Source organism: Ictidomys tridecemlineatus, unplaced genomic scaffold, assembly GCF_052094955.1.
Source record: "Ictidomys tridecemlineatus isolate mIctTri1 unplaced genomic scaffold, mIctTri1.hap1 Scaffold_85, whole genome shotgun sequence".
Classification (NCBI taxonomy): Eukaryota; Metazoa; Chordata; class Mammalia; order Rodentia; family Sciuridae; genus Ictidomys; species Ictidomys tridecemlineatus.
The window spans coordinates 927,924-937,703 of NW_027526100.1; the positions used below are offsets into that span (position 1 = coordinate 927,924).

The 9,780-nt window shown below is 37.8% G+C and overlaps 1 long non-coding RNA gene across 2 annotated transcripts in view; it reads left to right on the forward strand.

Annotated features, from left to right (window-relative positions):
* Positions 1-9,014, forward strand: part of LOC144374752 (uncharacterized) — a 58,938-nt gene extending 49,924 nt beyond the window's left edge. Inside the window, exons 3-6 of one of the 2 annotated variants that reach the window (XR_013434067.1) lie at positions 1,593-1,677; positions 4,996-5,046; positions 7,844-7,949; positions 8,752-9,014. This is a non-coding gene — a long non-coding RNA (uncharacterized LOC144374752). Of the gene's footprint in view, positions 1-1,592; positions 1,678-4,995; positions 5,047-7,843 lie in introns of both variants that reach the window. The other variant, XR_013434066.1, reaches the window with a different exon arrangement.
* Positions 9,015-9,780: the final 766 nt, after the last annotated feature.

Here is a 9,780-nt window from a genome sequence, read left to right on the forward strand (position 1 = left end):
TTACTGGAGTGAGATGGTATCTTAGGGTGGTTTTGATTTGCATTTATCTGACTGCTAGAGATGGTGAGCATTTTTTCATGTACTTGTTGATTGATTGTATATCCTCCTCTAAGAAGTGTCTGTTCAGGTCCTTGGCCCGCTTTTTCCCTTTTCTATATAGTTTTTCAAATATTCTAGGATGCTTTCGTGGCCAAAGGTGAGCCTTATCTATTCTGTTTTGTCAAAAATTTGCCTGGGCTACAGTATAGTGCTAAAATGAGTGCCCTGCATTCAGGAGGTTCTTGTTGAATAGCCATCACAAAAAAAGAAAAGGAAAAAAAAGGAAGAAAAAAAGGAAAAATAATAAGAAAGAAATTACTCCAAATCTGATATCTTTTTTTGGTTTGTAAGTATCTTCCTTTAAAACTAGTCCCAGTATTAAATGTATGTTTCAAATAGATATGGAATGTGTAATAATAATTATCAAATTGAATTAAAATGAGGTAGAGTTAGGATACTAGCAACTAGCAGGACATTCTTTTTTTTTTTTTTTGTAATGGGGATTGATTAAACTCAGGAGCATTTAGCCACTGAGCCACATCCCTAACCCTATTTTTTATTTAGAGACAGGGTCTCGCTGAGTTGCTTAGTGCCTCACTTTTGCTGAGGCTGGCTTTGAACTGACAATCCTCCTGTCTCAGCCTCCCCAGCCACTGTGATTCAGGCATATGCCACCATGCCGAGCACCATTCTCTCTCTCTCTCTTTCTTTTTTTGGTACTGGGGAAATCTCTAGTACCACCACCAGCACACAAAAAAGAAGAGAAAAGAAAAAAAAAGACAAAAAATAAACCCCCAAACTGGCAAAACAGAATAAGTTCTGTCATTTTGCAAATGCTAATTTCCTAGTTATGATATTATTTTATAAAAACAGAAGATCTCATCATTGGTAGGAGCCAAGTAAAGAGTACACTGAATTCCATTGCTATATTTGTAATTCCTGGTTAACCTATAATACTTCAAAGTTTAAGAAATTAGGAAGGCAACACAACTTTTACCTGTCCCATTGGGATGCTGGCTTTTAGAGACTAGCATCAATCCTGTGGGGAAGTTCAGGCCACATAGACCATAAGTAGGGTTCTGAATGAGCAGCCTATCTAAGGTCCCAGCCATAGCCACCATCTAACTTCAACTCCATGGAAGACCCTAAGTGAGAATTGCCTCCCTGAGCCCAGTCAACCCCCAGGACCAGCAGAGGTAAAAAGAAAGTGATTATTATTGTAAGCCACTACATTTTGAGATAATTTATTTTGCCATAAAGGATGAACAGAATACCATAAATATCACCTGAACATCTCTGTACCTCAACTTTATAAATTTATGAAGTGAAGTAACACACAAGTTTACTATAAGCATGAAATAAATAACCAAATAAAGAACCTAAGGAGTGATTAAATGAGATTTATAAATGAGATAATAAATTATTGATTAATACATGTCATTATCCTAGGGTATTCAAAGTATAAAAAAAAGGACAAGAAAGATATGAAATAGCTCACATAACTTAAGTCAATACCAAATGACACCGAATGACTTTTTGCTTTTTGTCCCCAGAGATTGAAACTACGCCACAAGAACTTGGCAACAGAATGGATTCTATCTTGGGCACATCCTTAGATGACCTCTATCTCTTTGGTTGGTGTGTACCTTAAACATACATTCTAAATATAAATGATGGTTCTATTGAGATGTCCACTCCTCCTGAACCCCAGCAATAGTAACTTTTGTTTTTCTTTATCGGTAAAGGCCTGTAGAGTCAAAAGTACCTGAGATTGTTAATATGCCCCTGGGGTCAAAGGATATTCTTTCATGGATATTCTATTGCCTTTGCTATTTTGGAATCCCATTATTGTAATACACAGCATTATAAAAGGTCTTAATTCTCTTTTTCCAATGTATCATAATGTGTTAAATCAAGGTATATTTAAAGGTTCATTTTTACTACAAACATTTATGGAAAAAAATTATAATTACCATAATTTCCATTATGCTTTTACTTCCTGAAAAAATAGTTATTGTCAGTGTCTTTATCAGTAAGATCAGCAGACAGCCTTTGGAGGGAAGGAAAGGCAGAAGGAAAGGCAGAATTAATGAAGAGCTAGGGGTCCAGAGACCACCCTCAGGGCTAGTGCCTGGTCAGAAATCAGGATGGCCCATTTCCCCTAAAGATGCTGACTATGGCTCTCTGGAAGGGCAGGCATGCACATTTGCTATAGAAGCCCTCAGGCAGCATTTGGAAAAGTACCTAAAATTTCAGACTCTGGAAAATAACAAATCATTAACTATTAGATTCTGGCCTATGCCCCTGGTCTGTTATGTTTTTTGGAGATTGACTAGGAATCTAGATTCATCATGGTTGACTCAGCTCAAGCCAATCTTACCAGTAATATTTAATCCCTAGACAGAAAGAAACAGAGAGAAAAGTGATAATTGGTGTCTGGACAGGGGGAAAGTTAAAGAGGGATGCTAGGGAAAGCAAAGATCTAAATACACACACACACACACACACACACACACACACACACACACTGCAATAAACTGAGCACTGCTGCAGGGAGACATTGTTATATTTCCTGATTTATTTGTGGTTAATGGCCTTCATGTTTTTCATATGCAAAGTGGCTTTGGATGTGAATAAGCATATTACCCAGAAGATTCTATGGAAGATGTCACAGACTTGCCTGAAGACTACCAAATGTCTTGGCAGCTGCAGAATCCAAAACTCCTGACAACAAATCAAAGGATTCTGTTTTAACAAAGGGTCACAGAAAGCCCTGCCACTCCCTGAACTCACTAGTGGAATTCTTAAAGGAATAACAATGACACCAAACCCAGATTAACCATTTGAGGTTCTGAAATGGAAGAAAAGCAGTTGAAATCAATAGCTTACAATAGTGGGCCTAAGAAAAAGTCTTCTACAAACAGAAAGTTGCTGATGTTAGCAAGGAACAAATTAATGATAAAGCTTATTGGATGGTCTTAGATTATATGCAATAGAGAGATTCCTGCAATTCATCATCATCATTGTGTTTGTCTGCTTCACTGTGACCAAAATACCTGACAAGAACAACTTACAGGAGGGAACGTTTACTTTGGGTTCACAGTTCAGAGGTTTAATTCCGGGGTGGGAAGATCCCATGGTTCTGGGCCTGAAGGTTAGGCAGAACTTGCTGGTGGAAGGGCATGGCAGGGAAAAACTGCTCAGCTCAAGGCAGCAGGGAAAGAGAGAGAGGTTAGGGTACCAGGAACAAGATATATAATCCCCAAGGGCACACCTCCAGTGACCTACTTCCTCCAGCCACACCTCTCCTGCCTACAGTTACCACCAAGTAATCCATTCATTATTCATCCATCAAATGGATTAATCCACTGACTAGGTTACAGCCCTCAAAACCTATCATTTACCTCTGAACTTTCTTACATTTTCTCAGACAGGAACCTATTGGGGGACACCTCATATTCCAGTCATAATAATCATCCTCTTTTTAAAACAGCTGATATTAGCCCATCAGGACTTTTTGAAAATTTATTACATCTGGTAACTGCACCTTTCATGGTTCTCAAACTTTACCTTTCCTAAAAATCACTTGGGGATCTTGTTAAACTGGTGATTCCTGGAGCTCTGCCCTCAGAAGGATTTAGTAGATGGAATTCAGGAATCTGCATTTGAATATCCAATTGGAGGTTTCCAATTGAATTCTCTAATTGAGTGCTCTGCTTATCCCTGGTAAGTCTCCTGTAGGTAGCCTTGGTTCATATTTTGGAAAGATTTATCTAAGATGCATAGAGAAAATGGCAGCTTGACCTTTGTTTAGCTACTTAACTGATCCTGAGTAAGACATTTCTATTCTCTGAGTCTGTTTCCTCCTGTGTAAACTGTAGTGATGGATTGTGGAAATTAAGTGAAAATATCTGTAAAGGACTGCATGCCTACATGTGGTTTCCCTAAACCTTTACTTAGAAACTGAAGACTTTCTACATTGCTTTTCTAAGAAATTATGTATAAGCGCTGAATAACTGAAGTCTCTGAACTCTGGAAACAATTTAAAAGTTTGCACCTTTAATCTGTATAAGGCTAACCTTATTTACAGATCATTTGTCCCCAAACCAATTTACCTTCTAATGCTATAGACTGTCTGCACAAATGCTAAGGTCCTTAATTTTACAGAACTCAGACTGTACTTTTCCATAATTTTAGTTTACTTAGTATAATCCCACAGAACTCAGTCTGTACATTTCCATAACTCCAGTTTACTTAGTCTAATCCCAGTTGTATATCCCCACCGCTCCAATCTATATCTAGAGTTTGTCACCCTTTCTCTATCTCAGCACTCTGTAGGCACTTATTCTTCCCTTTTCTTCCTGTTTCTCTCCTCGTTGACCCTCCCCCCACAGAATATTATTAGCTAACTTATTTTCTATGAGATTTAAATAGATCTGATTAAGAAAACAGTGCTGAGGACATTGATAGTTCCTCAAGGTTTATACATAGCAGATGAAGAAAATAATTTTAAATATATTAGCATTTGAAACTAAAATTTTAAAAGTTTCTACACACATTACATCTGAATAAAACTGAGTCTCTTGGGAATAACTGATATAATTGTTGAAGTAGTGGATTTCATTTGATTTACAAATGTTGCCTGTATAATTTATGTACATGGTCCCTGAGTGCAGAATGACTGCAACCTTGCTAGTCTGCTTCTCTTTTTGGTGATATGTAAAAGGTATAATATTTAACTTTGAGGGGCAGAAGCCAAGACTGATTTATCACAATGTGCCAATTGGCTAGGCCACTGCCCAGCACATATGGACCACGCCCATCTCAAATATTTGTTGAGTAAATGCATAGGTTTGGAGTTTCAGTAGGAGATAAATTTCTCTTAGATCTTAATTGTCTACATGATACTCTGTATTTTGTTTTTTCACTGATAATGATTTTATTGCTTTTGTTCAGGGTGATTCCTAATCAAAGATGGTGAAGAGGATCACTCCAGGAGATGGGAAGGTGACTAGCTTCATATAAATGAGTCAAAAATTTATTTTAAAAACTTACAACTTTAATATAGTGTCTCCTGTCACATTTCTTCAATGTCTGATAGTGTGCTCCACATAGTCCTCTCTGTCTCTTCCAGTGTGTCATGTTTGATCACCACCTTTTGGCCACTCATGGTCACCATGGAGCAAGGCTGGCCCATTACAATCGTCTCATATTGAAAGTGCACTCTTTCTTTTATTTTGAACATAAACAATGAAATCTGCTGAGTAGACAATGTAGAAGCTACCATACTGTCATTTTAAAGACATCCTGATTCTTAAATCCCTCCCCTGTGCCATGAAGAGAGTTTATGAGGCTGCCACATTGGGCCAGATATTTCCCAGTAACTGCCTGAGGAAACATAAGTGCATTCATGATAATAAGGCACCTACACCACTGAATTTCGCCAGTTAGTCAAGAATTAAAGCATTTGTAGTACTGAAAAAGATTGCTTAGCCTGCTTTAGGACATTTGAAGAATGTGTTCATGGAAAACATAGACCCATGTTAATTCCAAATACATTTTGAAAGGCATTCCCACTCTAAAAATAATCACACTCAAGCCCAACAACGGCCCCACTGACTCGGAATCCATAACTGTTTGGAACTCAGCACTGGTTCAACTAAGAGCACCTGCTATGGTCTGACCTGAAAGAGAAGAGTGTAGGTTCTCATGGGAAACACTGATTTCCCATGAGAGTGTCATGATGAGAAGACATACTCAAAACTATTTGTTGGATGATTTGGATTCAAAGACATAAGAAAGGAAAAACCCTCTCCCATAAAGATGGAAAAAAAACATACTCAAAAGTTTGGCTGAGATCCAAGTTATAAGTCTTCATGGAATAGTACAAGGATAGGGCAACTAATTTGCAGGAAATAAGTCACCAATGTCCAGGTAAATACAAATAGAAATATGACCAAAAGAAACACGAACTCACTGAGTAATTCTACTAAAAGGAGTTGCAACTGGAAACCATGGAAATTTTTAAATAGGCAAGAGCTGCTCTAGGACACCAGAACAAAAATGCAAATTATCAGTTTCTGTCATATAGTTTAGACATTTTGTAGTGTACCTGGGACATTTTTAGCATTGAAACCATGTAGGACTCAAAAATTCTTGCAGTAGGAAAAGCAGGAGAAAAATTTGGAATCTAAAAATTTCATGTTTTGAAAAATAGGAAAATTCAGTTCAGTTAGAATATATCTTAAAGCTTAACCTCTGAACATATAAATAATGTTCAAGACATTTTTTTTCCAGACAAAACAAAGCAAGGCCAACCAGGAAAACAATTATTCTTATTCAGAAACCAAACGAAAGATTTAACCCCTAATGTTTCTAACAAGAAAGCATCAAAGCTTCCCCAAGGTGAGGAAATCAAGGTCCATAAAACCAACTAAGAAGCCCCAGAGGTCCCTAAAAATAATACTTGGTGTATGGTCCAATCAAGATTAGGGAATTTTCCAGTTGGATGCCAGAACATTTTCTTAGAGAGCAACTTTCTGACTTATATTTGAAAAGATTGAGGATGATGTGACTGAAATAAATGATGTCACTTTCTTGATAGCAAAGTAAAGGTTTGTCAGGAAGGTAAGCCAGCGCTGGGGCGAAGGTTCTGGGCTTTATTCCAGGAGAACATGATCATATGCCAGTTAACTCAAAGGGATTCAGAATAGGTTTCCTGGTACATTTTTAAAAACTTTTCATGTTCAAAAGAAAGAGATACAGTAAACCACACAAAATAAAGGTAGAACTTAGTAAATTACTACAAGGCACTCCAGGAATCATGACCCTTGTCAAGAAATAGAACACTGCTAGCTGCCCTGAAGCCCTCCAGGGCCCGTCCCAATCCTACTTTGCCCTGCTCCATGGATTATCATGTAATCATGTAGCCCACAGATTTTAGTTGTTTCTTCTTCTTCTTCTTCTTCTTCTTCTTCTTCTTCTTCTTCTTCTTCTTCTTCTTCTTCTTCTTCTTCTTCTCTGTCTTCCTCTTCTTATTTTTAAATATTTTTAGTTGTCAATTGACCGTTATTTTATTTATTTATCTGCAGTGCTGAGAATCAAACCCAGTGCCTCACACATGGTAGGCAAGCGCTCTGCCACTGAGCCACAACTCTAGCTCCTCTAATTCATTCTTAAAAATAGAACTTTCAAAGTGGATTCCAAACCTGGCATGGTGGTGCACACCTGTAATACCAGGGGCTTGGGAAGCTGAGGCAGGAGAATCACGCCACCCTCAGCAACTTAGCAAAGCACTTAGCAACTCAATGAGAACCTGTCTCTAAATAAAATATAAAAAGGGATGGAGATATAATTTAGTGGTTAAGCACTCCTGGGTTCAATTCTCAGTACCAACAACAACAACAAAAAGTAGATTCCACATTTCTCCAAAGGGTTAGGAACTGGTGGTCCCAGCACCCTAATATCCTCTTATGTTTCTAATCCAGACCTGACTTTTAATGCTACCTTTAAGTTTTTAAATAAGTCTGTAGTCTGGAGATCCCATCTTGAAAATGGCAATCTCCCAACAACAATTTTTGCTGAGCCACTGGGGTGGGGCTGGTGGGAGGTCAGATCTAGAAAGAAGGCAAGGACAAAGACATTTTACTGGTAGAAAAAGAAGATTGTGTGTGATAGCCCCTTTCAGAAAAAGTGTCAACTAAGAAAGTGGGTGGTGATGTTAGGTGCCCTAATATATACAGAAAGTATTTTTCTCTTGTCAAATTAACTGCTTACAAAAAACTTAATGTTACAATTCTCTCAGGACCCTACTTGATGAAATTCACACCTGGCCAACTCTGAGGCAATTGAAACATCAAAATATATAGTGATGGTGATGGATTATAGTCCATGGAATAAAATAAGAATCTGTGAGTACACACTAATGTCAATGAAGGAATAAATGGATAAATAGAGGAAGAAAAATCTGTTCATTACAGTGGAATATAAACACTGATTATAATTATATCATATGTAAATTATGAGTGAAGTTTGATGATGCATGCATGGCATCTCTGCCTACTATGTGTTTACAAAGGGGAAAACAGTCCATCCACAGTGGAGGAAACAAGAACTACCTTAACCAATCGAGCAAAGATAACTTTACCAGTATTGGTGCAAACCAACACCATGCACACTTCCCCCTTTCTCCCCACTATTACACACTAAGGGTGCAATATTGCTTTGGTGCACTCTGAAAGTTCCTTTATCTACCTCACCTGATCATCCAAAGAAGAGCACAATAATTGTCTTTAGTCCTTTTACAGAAATATCATTAACCAGAGAAAACTAAACACATATGGTGGGTATAAAGATTAAAGTCTGTCAACACACTTGGGCAGACTTCTGTCACACTGCATTGTCCTCTACTTTGGACCCACAGAGAATCATTTACAACCCATTGTCTGTTCTGCAGGGCCAAGGGACTAGGTCTCAGGATATTGCATGTTCTCTAAGCCCATGGATTTTTAAAGATGTTTCACTATCACCCATTCTTCACCTCCATCACCTTATATACCAGAACAAGGGGAGTATATAAGTTTCTGAATAATGGAAAGTTTCTGAATAATGGACGAGTTGTTTATCTCATTCCTGTGATTTTTCTCCTTTTGTACGTTAACAAGTTTGCATGCCTTTTCTCCTATTTAATCTGTCTTTTTCTGTTTATTTCAGTGAAATTTCAAAGAGGAGAGAGAAAATTTTCCTTCACCTTACACTAGCCTATGTTATTAAAAAAATATCAAGGTTTAGGAAGACAAAGAAAGGCTGAGGACCTATTTAAGACAAGTGGAGTGTGAAAATAAAAAGGAAAATCAGGTGAAAGCAACACCAGAAGAGTTTTTGAAAATGAAGTGGAGGGAAGGCTGGGGTTGTAGCTTAGTAGTAGAGCTTGCCTAGCATGGGAAGTCCAGGGTTCAGTCCAAAGTACTGCAAAACACACACGTTTGCACACACCATTAAGGAAGTAGCACTCATGTGCATCTCCAGATTATGCCTGAGAACCTGGGAATGTGAATTTTGGCCACCTCCACTCTTTGAGTGCAGGCATCTGAAATGACCAGATAATTATATCATGTTCAGAGACTCAAGATGTGGGTCAAGAGGTTATTGAGCTCTAGTTTCACAGATATTCTTACTAAGCACATATATTCTTTTCTCTATCTTCTACCCACCTAACAGTGCCCGTGCTTTCCCAGTATTCAATAGAAGTTTCCTGTGTAAAATTTTTTTGCCATTTTGTCATAATTCAGAACTGCTTTCCCAGGAAAGATTCTTGCTTCCCCTACTTCTTTGAAACCATGATTTAGAACTGTCTGAGCTGTTTTCCAAATTGCAGATTCTAAGATCCAAAATAAAGTATTCTTTAGTTTCTGGTTTTGAATTGATAGACTGGAAGCATGACAACTACATGCAATGTATGATCCTGAAGGTGAACAGGGGAAGCCAGAAATATCACTGGGGCAGTTGTTGAGATTTTAATAGAGACTGTATTGCATTGTATTAATGTTAGATTTCCCAATTTGGATAATTTCACTGTGTTTGTATAAGAGAATATCCTTGTGTTTTTAAAGAAAATACACACTGAAGTATTTAGGAGCAAAGGATTAAAATTTCTTCAAACTACTCTAAAATAGCTCAGGGAGTGTGGGGGAGGAGGGGGAGAGCATATTTGCATGCATGGGGCAGTGGAGAGAATATGAT